Here is an 11,653-nt window from a genome sequence, read left to right as displayed (position 1 = left end):
CACTGAGCCATCTCACCAGCCCCGTGATCATCTTTTTAAATTAACCTTTTATGCTATTTTGTAGTGTGTGTGTGTGCGTGTGTGTGTGTGTGTGTGTGTGTTGTGTGCATGCACACATTTTGTATATGTGTGCAAATGTTTATATGCTTGGGTGTGCGTGCGTGCGTGTGCGTGTGTGTGTGCGCGTGTGCGTGTGTGTGTGAGTGTGTGCACATGCATGAGGAATGGAGGTTGAAGTCAAGTTTCCTGCTCAGTTGCTCTCCATCTTACTTTGTGAGACATGGTCTCTCACTATTATGGTTTGAATAAGAATGGTCCCCATAGACTCAGGTACTTGAATACTTGGTTGTAGAGATGTTTAGTGGGGTAAAACAGCCTTGTTGGAAGAAATATGTCATTGGGGACAGTTTTGAGGGTTCATAGCTTCATCCGTACATTTTTGCTTTCTACTTTGTGTTTACAGTTGAAGCTATGATTTCTTAGCTTCCTGTTTTGGTCTTCTGATACCATTTCTCCTCCTCTGGGACTGTAGCCCCTACATAAACTCTTCCTTCTTTAAGTTATGGTGTTTTGGTCACAGCAACAGAGAAGTAACCAATACGCTCACTGCTCCTGAAGCTTAGCAGTTTGGCCTGCCTGCATGGCCAACACATTCCAGGGACCCTTCTTTCTCTGTGCTTCACCGCTTGCCCCAGTGCAGGGGTCATACACGTACGCTGTGGTGCTTTTCTCTGCGTGCTGGGATCCAAACTCAGCTTCTCCTGCTTGCATGGCAAGAACCGTCCAACTGAGCCACTTCCCCGATCCATACAGCAGCATTATTCTTGTCAAGTCTGCAGCTGGAAATCAACAGAGCACAATACAACTAACCCAGTTGACAATAAGGATGTGGCAGGGCAAAGCTTGGGAGCTCTGGCATGGTCGAAGGCATTGTAGGCTGTGGGCTTAAAGCATTACATTGAGGCTGACAAGTAATTGCCCGATGACTTTGACAGACAAATTTGCCTATCTTAAGCATGAGCTTTTAAATGGGAGTGGGAAAGAGAGAAAAGCTTGTTCAAAGGAAATAGCAATTAAAGATGTTCCCAGCAAGTTGGGAAAAGCTAAAGGAAAAGGCAGAATTTGTGACCACGATGTCTAGAGAGCTATTTGTAAAGATTTAGTTTGAATTTTGTGTGTGTGTGTGTGTGTGTGTGTGTGTGTGTGTGTGTGTGTGCGCGCGCAGAGCCCCAACGAAGCCAAAAAGAGAGTGTTGAATCCCCAAGAGCTGGAGCCCCAGGTAATTGTGAGCCATCTTATACAGGTCCTAGGAGCCAAACTCTAAAGAGATCTGTGTGTTGAGTGTATGTTTCACAAGAAACATACTTTCATGTTTGTTTTAGAATTTTTGGCATATGGATACTCACGTACTTGTTGTCTGGGAGTATATTAAAACAAAACAGAAAAGATTTGACTTTTCCCAAGAATATTCCTAGTAATTTCTGGGGAAGCCAGGTGTTGTGGCTTAGGCCTGTATTCTCAACATTCTGGACGTTGGCAGAGGTTGATTTAGTTTGTTTGCTTTTTAGAATTCCACGACTAAGCCAGGAATTGTGTTTGTTGTTTATTGATACTCATTTCTTTTGCCTGCCTCGATTACCATACCATTGCAGCAACCAGACCTACAGTGTGAGAGCCTGTCTCAGAAAACAAACAGAAAAACAAACAAACAAACATCTTTTGGAGAGGCTGAAGAGATGGCTCATGGGTTAAGAGCACTTGCTGCTCTTGCAGAAGACCTGGGTTCAGTTCTGAGCACCTACCTGGTGGCTCACATCCATCTGTTACTCCAGTTCCAGAGCATCTGATCCCTCCGGGCACCAGGGACCCTTAGTATTCATATATATGCATGCAGACAAACACTCATACATGTAAAATAAATGGCTTTAAAGCCCTTTGAACTTGCACTTATAATTATTGAAATGACCTCTATTAAAAAGTAACTTTCTCTCCCAACTTCTCTCCCATGTAAAATGCTACCTTTGTACACACTACATCACTGTTCTAAAACAAATCTGCTTGCAGCTACAGAACTGCCTAATTAATGGACTTTAGCTTAGTTTTGCTTACCGGTGAAGTAGGTTGGTTTTTCAACAGTCATCAAAGGGTGGTTACAAAAACAGGTATCTAGATGACAGTGTAGTGGTGGAGAGAGATGGCAACCATTATATAAAGGTAGATGGATGTTCTTGGACCACCTTTCTTTATGGTGAGACAGGAATGTTATAACTTTACCATGCTAACTAAGATATCAGAGAAGACTGTATTCATATGCCATCATCCGGCTTTCTCTTGGAGAAGGCATACACTGCTTTCCTTGTGGTGTGTGTGGAGCTAGCTGCAGCTTGTGGGGCCTGCTTTTTTGGCTCTGCCACATGTTGACAGCTAAAGTTAGTCTCACCCACGATTGGCTGATCTGGTTCGGTTGCTTCTCAGAATCCCATGACTAAGCCAGGAATAGCATTTTGCTGTTTATTGATACGCATTTCTTTTGCCTGTCTCGATTACCACACCATCGCGGCAGACTTTGGTCTTTGTGAACCTGTCTGGAAAGTCAAATATATCTAGAGGCCTAGGGCTAATGACACCATCAACTGGAGGTTATGGAACAGAAGTTGGAGGTAACTCAAATGAGAAGAAAACGTGTGTGTGTGTGTGTGTGTGTGTGTGTGTGTGTGTGTGTGTGTGTACAAACTTACATGTGTGCTAGTACACATGAGTAGAGGCCAACCTCTGGTTTGATTCCTTGTACACTGTCAATCTGGTTATTTTTGAGACAGGGTTGGTCTCTCATTGGCACAGAACTCATCAAGTAGGTTTGTCTGGGTTGCCAGTGAACCCCAAGAACTCCCCTGTGAAGTGGAAACTTAAGGGTTCTTTGGAGAGTCAGTTGTGTTGGATGGTGTTTTGCTGGGACAAACACGTGAAGGAGTCTTTGGGGGCACATGTGTGTGTGTGTGTGTGTGTGTGTGTGTGTGTGTGTGTGTGTGTGTCAAACTCAGGCTCTTGTGCTTACAAGGCAAACATTTTACTGAATGAACCATCCCTCCAGCCTGAGAAGAAAGCTTAATAGCACACTCAACCTGACCCCCTTTTTCATAACACTTAACGAGAAAGCGAAAGTGTAGAGGAAGTCTACAGAGATGGCTCAGTACATAAAACCCTTGCTGGACAAGATGGCGAGCCGGTTTGGTCCCTGGAACTCACATAAATAAATGTGGAAGGAGAGAGCTGACTCCTCTGAACTCCACACGTGCACCATGGCACGTGCACTGGTGTTCCAAACAGCAGCAGCAACAGCAGCGGCAGCATACTAGTATCTACCAAGGGTCTTGATCAGGGTCCCCTCTTCTGTGATGTTAGCTGAGATCTTCCAAAGTGGTCGGAACGATACTTCCCAAGTGTCTACAAAGCTTCTCTTTGTGTTCTCCCACGAGGTCTCACCCCTTTTGGAATTATCCTTAGACTGAGGCCCTCTCACTTACACTGTGACCTATTTAAGGGGTGAACCCAAAAGTCCAGGACGTTGAAAGAACTCACGTGGGTTTGAGGATCAGGTGATCTTTTGCTCTTTACCCGATTCTACATGTAGTGGGGGGGTCAGACTCACAAGGGATCAAGGAAAAACTTCACGAGAGCCAGGCTCCTTTGAGTCACAGGCCCAAGAGTGGAGTGAATCACAAGAGTAAGCCAAGAGGCACATCAAAGTGTAAGATGAAGAGTTAAAGGGATGGAAGCCAGAAGGAAGATAAGAAAAAGGTTTCCATTTCCTGACTTAAGGATGCACTCCATCTATTTTGGTTGTTCTTTTTTCTCATCTGAAGTGGGGGCCTACTATGTCGGGGGGGGGCTGTTTAAAGTACTAGGGGTATAGCAATGGGGACACAGACCAAGTGTCTACTCATATTCTCGTGGGGGGAAAAAGACAAACATAAGAAACGAACAGCTATTGTCATGCCAAGTATCAGCAAAGGCATAGGTAAAAAGTGAAGCCAGAAAGAAAGAAGCAATCTCCAACAGGACCCAAGCGAGAAAGCTTTTCTGACCAAAGGTCTGAGCTCAGTGAACGCCTTATGGGAAGGTGAAGAAAGGACAATGGCCTCAAGGCAAGATGGCCATATTGAGGAAAAAGGTGACACAAGGTTAGAACACCTTGGGGAAGAACAAAGGACATAAAACCTGGCACTGGCAACAATCATCACCTTCCCAGAACTGATTGTGGCTGATGCACCTTTGACAGTGCAGTTCAAGCGTGTCAATTCCCAACTGAAGGCAACCTCTGTTTCTCAGAAGTACTTTTAGAGTCATTCCGCTCAGCCCTTGTAATCTGTGCTCTCACCAGAGGCTAACAGGCCTGGGGAGTCACAGTGAACCTTGAGGAGACTTTAAAAATAGGGTCTCCTAAGGTAGCCCTAGTTCACCTGGAGCTCACTATGTAGAGCAGGCTGGCTTCACACTTTGGTGGATTGTCTTGCCTCTGTTTTCTGAGGGCTGGGATCAAAGGTACAGAGAAGAATAAAGTAAGCCAGCTGTGAGAATCCAGTCTCTTAAACACAGAGAATTTCACTTCTACTGACAAATACGCTCCCTCCCACTACTCCTGATACAACCAGTCTTTTAAAATGTCTTTGAAATTACATGTATGTATGTATGTATGTATGTATGTATGTATGTATTTATTTGTTTGTTTGTTTGTTTGTTTGTTTGTATCTAGTGGGTGTACGTGTGTGCAGTGGTACAAACCTGCCAAAGGATGTCAGAGAACATCCGTTTGGGAGTTTGTACTCTCTCCACTGTGTGGGACTCAAGGATAGAACTCAGTTGTCAGGTTCCATGGTAAGTACCTGCAGCCACTGAGCTGTCTCACTGGCTTGATTTTTTTTTTTTTTTTTTTGAGACGGTGTTTCTCTGTATAGCTCTGGCTGTCCTGGAACTCACTTTGTAGACCAGGCTAGCCTCAAACTCAGAAATCCACCTGCCTCTCTGGCTTGATATTTAAAACTTTGGGGCTTTCTCCTATTTCCCCACTATCAATAGTGAGTTATTTCTCCACCGTAAGATAAAACCACAAGTGTTACAAAAGGCAACTCCTGTCCATGCTGGAGAGGTCCCAAGATGGGTGAGGACTGTGGCCAATGGGAGGGCCATGTGCTGGCCAAAGAAGCTAGCCACTACTCTATGTCTGCTGATCCTGTTTTGTGGGAGTGGGACCTCACATCGGCAGATCATATACTTGGGCAAAAGAGGGGATTAATCTGGATATACCAGGGGCATAAAATCTATAGAGTTTTAATCTCTTTCTGCTTTTGAATGCCGGCACACCAACCAATCAACCAACCTGAGGAAGCCAACCCATAGGCAAGTGGTTTGTGGTCTCTATAGTTACAAGAATCTCTGAGAGACTTGATTTCAATAGCATTAACAACATCCATCCATCAACATCCACTTTTGTGGGAAAATCCACTATGTTCTTAGGTCTCAGAAGTCTGGAGGATGGGTTCCACCTGACCTACTTCTCCTGATTCCACAACCCTGATCTAGGGCACTGATTTTAGTGGCATCCTCCTCCCTTCCTCCCTAACAAGTCCTCTGTTGTGGGGATGGCACAAGTAGGATATTATGAATGGAGTATGCTATTAAGAAGCGCATGGTAGAAAGTGTGAGATGCCTTGGCATAGAAGATGACTCCTGTCTGCATCTTCTCAGGACTCTACACTCCTTCCCCTAAATCTCTCACACTTAGGCCAACCACAGCATAGGAATGCCTCACCTGCAGTTACAGAAACCCAAATCAAACCAGGCCAAGGAAGAGTAAATTTATCAGTTCCCATACCCAAGACATACAGCGTCATACAGGTTGGAATTCCAACACACGGGGTCCTTTGTCCCTCCAGCCCCTGTTGCCTTCCTTCTTTGATGTGGCTAAAAACAAGTTGACCCACCTGGTTATCATTGCTGTTTCTCCTGAAGCATTTATACTCAAAGACAAGGATCTAGTTGCCTAAAGGGGTTGTGACACTAGACAAGGCCTTGTGTCCCAGGGCATGAGTCACTCCTGTGAATAAGCCAGGCTTACATATGCTCTAGAAAAGAGAACAGTCCCAGCGTCAGAGAGAGCTGAAGATACACTGCATGCTGGCTGTACAAATGTGAGACGTGGAACCTTTGAAGAAGAGGGCCAGAGGATAATTAAATACGTGATTTCTGTCTACATGTACGCCAGACTCATATCAGATTTAGTTGCCAAAGATCATCCATTGTTCACCCAACTTCTGTAAGCTGGTAGAAGCTTGCCAACTCCAGTACTAGCGTACTGTCATTGCAGAACAAACATATCCAGTTTGGTACACTTTGATTGGGTGTTCAAGCCCAGGACACTCCTCAATGCAGGCAATGAAAGCAGCTCTCTAGTTCTGTGGGCAACACTCCTGTGCCCTCGCAGGGTAGAACCATAGTAGGGATTTGCCATAGTCAGTATGTCATCCAACTGAACAGACATGTTCTTAGGCATCCAGTAATAGAATTATATCCCTCTTTGACCCTCTATAAGTTTTATTTATTTGTTTAAAAATTCTATTCTTTAGGTGTGAGGTGTTTTGTCTGGATGTATGTTTCTGCATTGTGTTCATGCCTACTCCCCTCAGAAGCCAGAAGGTGGCACTTGGTCCCCTGAAACTGGGGTTACAAATGGTTGTAAGCCACCATGTGGGTGCTGAGAATTGAAGCCAGGTCCTCTGGAAGAGCAGCCAGTGCTCTTAAACACTGACCTATGTCTCTAGCTGTAACACCCTGTAAATTTTAAAGTTGAACCAGAACTCCCTGGAGTTCTTGGGCAGCCACCGATGGAAGTTTGTGGTGAGAATGGTGTGTGTGTGTGTGTGTGTGTGTGTGTGTGTGTGTGTGTGATCATTTCATTCCATGTACGTGAAAGTAAGACAAGCTTCTCCATACTGAGCACAACCAAACTCTCTGAGAGTAGAAGGGCAAGTGAAATACCAGCCAGTCCTTAGAAAGAATGCACTAAGTGCCAAAGCTCTTTTCATGGATTATTTTAATTGTCAGATATCTTGTGGGGCAACATATCTGTTCAGTGGGCACCAGGCACAACATCCCCGTAATATAGGTTCTATCACCGTCTCTCTAACTTGCCAAAGGTAACATATATAAAAAATTGACAGTTTACACCTGGGAAGTGCAATCATAAAGCCTTGATGATTCATTCATTCATTCATTCATTCATTCATTCATTCATTCTTACTTACACTCCTTAATCAGTGATGTCCAGTGCCTCCTACATGTTAAGGATGGTTCTTGGTGTGCAAGCAGCAGCCACATTTGTGAGCAATGGAAGGAAGAGTACACGATGCTCACATTCTAGAAGAAAAGAAATAGTGTGAGTTCCACAGGTACACGAAATTTTATTTAAGTTGGTGTGGCAGCTTACACCTTTCATGCCTGTGTTTGGGAAGCCGAGGCAGGAGGATTCCCTTGAGTATGTGGCCAGTTTGGGCTACTGAGTGAAACCTTGATCCAAAAGGCCCTTTGTCCCCCCAAATAAAACATCAAAACAGTGAATAGCGTTAGTGCCTAGAAGAGGGTTGTGCGTGTGTGTGTTTGTGTGTTGTGTGTGTGTGTAAGATTCTAAATTGGGTGTCGAGTCTTGCTAAGAAGGCAACATTAAATAAAGATCTAAGGGGGACTGGCGAGATGGCTTAGCAGGTAAGAGCACTGACTGCTTTTCTGAAGATCCTGAGTTCAAATCCCAGCAACCACATGGTGGCTCATGAGATCTGACACCCTCTTTTGGTGCGTCTGAAGTCAGCTACAGTGTACTTATGTAATAATAAGAAATAAATCTTTGAGCCGGAGCAAGCAGGGACTGAGCGAGCAGAGGTCCTAAAATTCAATTCCCAACAACCACATGAAGGCTCACAACCATCTGAACAGCCATAGTGTACTCACATACATAAATAAATAAATTTTGGAAAAAAAAAAAGATGTAAGGAATGTACTCAGGAGTAAACCATAAAGATGTCTGAATGAACACAAGTCGTGGAACAGACAATTGGACCAGAAGCAGCAGCAGAAGAGCATTTTAGGAAAGGCAAGGAGTCCAGAATGCCTGAGACTGAGGCTGACTGGGGCAAGAGTGGGCTATGAGTATAAATAGGCCTGGGACTCAAGGGTGTAGGAAACAAGATCCGAAAGGTAAGTGGGAATGGATCCTGAAAGACCCTGCAAGTGGCAGGGCTTCGTCTTTTATTTGGCTGCAATGTAGTCATTTGGGTTGGGCCAGAAGAAAACAACCCAGTTTCCACACGTGAACTCTTGCTTCTCTGTCGAGGAGAGGCTGCAAAGGGGCGAGGAAGCCATGGAAGAGACACAGCAGTGACCGGGGCAGAGGTTAGGCTAGTTTGTCCCGGTGTGCACTAGATGTGTGGCAAGCACTTCAAGTCTAAGATTGTTGTGAAACCTCGAGTGGAAGGATTGGTCGACGGGTGTGTATGGGAGCAATTGGTCGTGTGATGCCCTGAGCCTTTTAGCCCTAGCGACTGAACTGGGATCCCTGGCAGGAGAGGCAGGGCAGGTGCAGAGGAACAGCATGCTTTTGTTCTAAGTGGGAGGGGTTATCAGGGCTCAGTTCAGGGATGTTTAATTAGAAATACCTATTAGGCGTCTCCAAAGGTGATGCTGAGAGCTCAGGAGAGGGGTCCTTCAATGCCGAAGTTCAAGGTCAACAAGATACGCTCTACTTCAGGGCAACTGAAGACATTGATTCACACATGACTTTGGCAAAATGATGATTATCAAACACACAAACCAAAACCAAAATAAATAAATAAATAAACAAATAAATAAACCCACACACAAAAAAACTAGATTAAGAATGTCAGATTTAAAAATCCACCCCTATTCTGCTACCCTCAAATACTTGATTTGCTTTCTCTATATTCCCTCCTGGTTTTGCCCACTGGTACACATAATTGCACAATGCCGTTCTACCCTATTTGCTTGCCAGGAACTCATAGACATTTCCTAAGTGGCTCCTACAGTGCTCAAAGAGGATTTGAAAGGCTGACAAAATGTAGGGCATGGAATAGGCTAGAAAGAAAAGTTGAAAAATCCTAAATAGCTTGGTGACCTACGGTAAGCTGTGTGCCTACCGTAATCTTTGTGGCCAGTGACTCCTTGTTTAGGAGACTGAACTTTGAGATGAATGAGGGCAAGCCACCTTGCACTCAGTCAGGGAGAGATTCTAGAAAAAGAGGGTCTGTGCAAAGGCCCAGGAGGGAGAAAAAAACAAACAAACAACAACAAAAAAAAACACATGCTATGGTTTGAATGGAAAAATATCCCATGAAGGCTTATGTATTTGAGTCACTTCTTAGCTGGTAGCACTCACTTTTGAAGGCTGTAAAGCCTTCAATCTGTGGGTCCTACCCCTTTGGCAAACCTTGATCTCCAAAGTTACATAAGCACAGGCACACACTTCCACTTCCTCTGAGGTTTTCTACCAAGAAAGGATCAACCATTCATAAAATGTTGGTCCTAGTGAACCCTGCACATTGTAGAGGCTTAAAAAGTTTAATTTGGGCCTCCAACTCACTACACAGGAACTCCAGCGGGATCCGCCTGTCCGTTCATGCTAACCTTTCACCGACATCTTGTTTTTAAGTTTACAGAAAACGTTAGGGACCTAAAGAAGGTCATTACATTACAGTACATTACAGTACAACAGAAGTTACAAAGTAGCAATGAGGGGCTTGGGGATTTAGCTCAGTGCTAGAGCGCTTGCCTAGCAAGTGCAAGACCCTAGGTTCGGTCCTCAGCTCTGAAAAATCAAAACAAAACAAAACAAAGTAGCAATGATAATAATTTTATGGTTGAGGGGTCACCATGATATGAGGAACTGTATTAAACGGTCGCTGCATTAGGGAGGATGAGGACCACTGTGGGGCTCAGCTGAAGGAAGTGAGTTGCTGGTGTAGGGCACCGGAGTGCTAGATGTAAACCGGTTTCCTGTCTCCCTTCTAAGGCTGACTGCACCACTAATTCCTGCCTCCCGTGGAGGGTGCTTTCCAGGCTCCAAGCCTTCCTGCCATGTTGGAATGTGTCCTGTGAACCATGAACCGAGATCAATCTTTCCTCCCTTCCATCACCTCTGCCAGGTGGTTTGGTCATAGTACTCAGTAGAGTAAGGAGGCTGGAAGATTTACTACACCTGACAAAGAAAAATTAATCTGTATGATCTCAAAAAAAAAAAAAAAAAAAACACCACCACCAACAACAAAAAAACCAACAAAAAACCAAAACCCTTTAGGAGTGCAGAAGCACAGGCACACACTTCCACTTCCTCTGAGGTTTTCTACCAAGAAAGGATCAACCATTCATAAAACGTTGGTCTTAGTTATCCCTGCACATTGTAGAGGCTTAAAAAGTTTAACTTGGGCCTCCAACTCACTACACAGAACTCCAGAGGGATCCGCCTGTCCGTTCATGCTAACCTTTCACCGACATCTTGTTTTTAAGTTTACAGAAAACGTTAGGGACCTAAAGAAGGTAAGCATCCTGCTAAGTTACTCCCTGGCTTTACACAGGCTTTCTAAAACTTGAGTAAGAGGCATCCTTCCCATCAAAGATTCCAGGAAAACAGCCTCCCCCCTCCGCGGCCACACATACGAATCTATCGCTGACAAAGCCCCTGTAAGCTGGCTTATGTCCTCCCCTCGCGTTCACCATTCTGTAAGTGCATAGAATTATTTAAGAGGAAAAAAATTACTGTGGATAAAAATTGGTTCGGGGCCTTGGAATTGGCCGGTCGTGTTGTGTTTCCTTCCAGGGCCGGCAGGCGGGGCACCAGGCAAGGCTTGGAAGCCGCGCCTCTCTCAACCTCTCCTGGCCACCCTTGCCCAACTTCCCCATAGACACAGCTTCAACTAAAAGTGGCCATTGACCTTTCAAGCTTTTGAGCAGTGGGGCAACAGAACAGTATTTCAAAGAAAAATGGTTATCGAAATTTCGAATCCGGTTTTCCCATGAGTGTTTTTTTTTTGTTTTTGTTTTTCTGTTAAAAAAAAAAAAAGTAGGTCACATTCAAAGTGGGTCACGTTTCAGGAGCCGGCGTGCCTGGATGCCGGCGCGGAGGCTAGGTGGCCTCTTACAGAGTGGGAGGTGAGGGTCCCAATAGGAAAGAAGTACTGGGATCAATACGAACTCCGGGTCCCTGGCTTTGCAAGGATTCACAGAGACAAACGCACCAGGCCTGTGACCCCGCACCCCACCCGGGCACAGGTAAGGGCACCTCCTCTGTAGGGTGGCCAGGGTGGGTCTCCCGAAGGGCAAGCAGGAGTTGAGCTGAGGAGGAAAGGAGAAGCTGGGCAAGGCTGATGCAGGGGACTACCAGTTGGAGCTCCAGGGGGGAGGGATTGAGGGCAGTCTGCGCAGCTTTAAGGAGGCGCTCAGCTCGTCTCTTTCCTGGCCTTCTAGGATGCTGGCGGAGGGGACAGTCTCTGGTTCGCTTCCCGAGGTGCCCGGGAGTGGTAGTCGACCTGGGCAGTGGCGTGCTAGCTCTAGCTCTGTGTGTGTCTTAGAGAGGGAGGGACGGACATCTGAG

At 45.3% G+C, this 11,653-nt stretch overlaps 1 long non-coding RNA gene across 2 annotated transcripts; it reads right to left on the bottom strand.

Annotated features, from left to right (window-relative positions):
- Positions 1–336: 336 nt before the first annotated feature.
- 5730420D15Rik (RIKEN cDNA 5730420D15 gene) lies at positions 337–11,602 on the bottom strand. Of its 2 annotated transcripts, none has more exons than NR_045338.1 (5): positions 11,298–11,602; positions 8,706–8,826; positions 7,302–7,413; positions 5,982–6,122; positions 337–839 (listed from the first exon to the last, which is right to left on the bottom strand). It is a non-coding gene; the product is annotated as an RIKEN cDNA 5730420D15 gene (long non-coding RNA). The 2 variants fall into 2 exon arrangements; NR_045339.1 differs by having other exon boundaries at positions 8,706–8,802.
- Positions 11,603–11,653: the final 51 nt, after the last annotated feature.

Source organism: Mus musculus, chromosome 10 (genome assembly GCF_000001635.26).
Source record: "Mus musculus strain C57BL/6J chromosome 10, GRCm38.p6 C57BL/6J".
Classification (NCBI taxonomy): domain Eukaryota; kingdom Metazoa; phylum Chordata; class Mammalia; order Rodentia; family Muridae; genus Mus; species Mus musculus.
The sequence above is the reverse complement of the archived record's forward strand: the minus strand, read 5'-3'. Positions and strand labels throughout refer to the sequence as shown.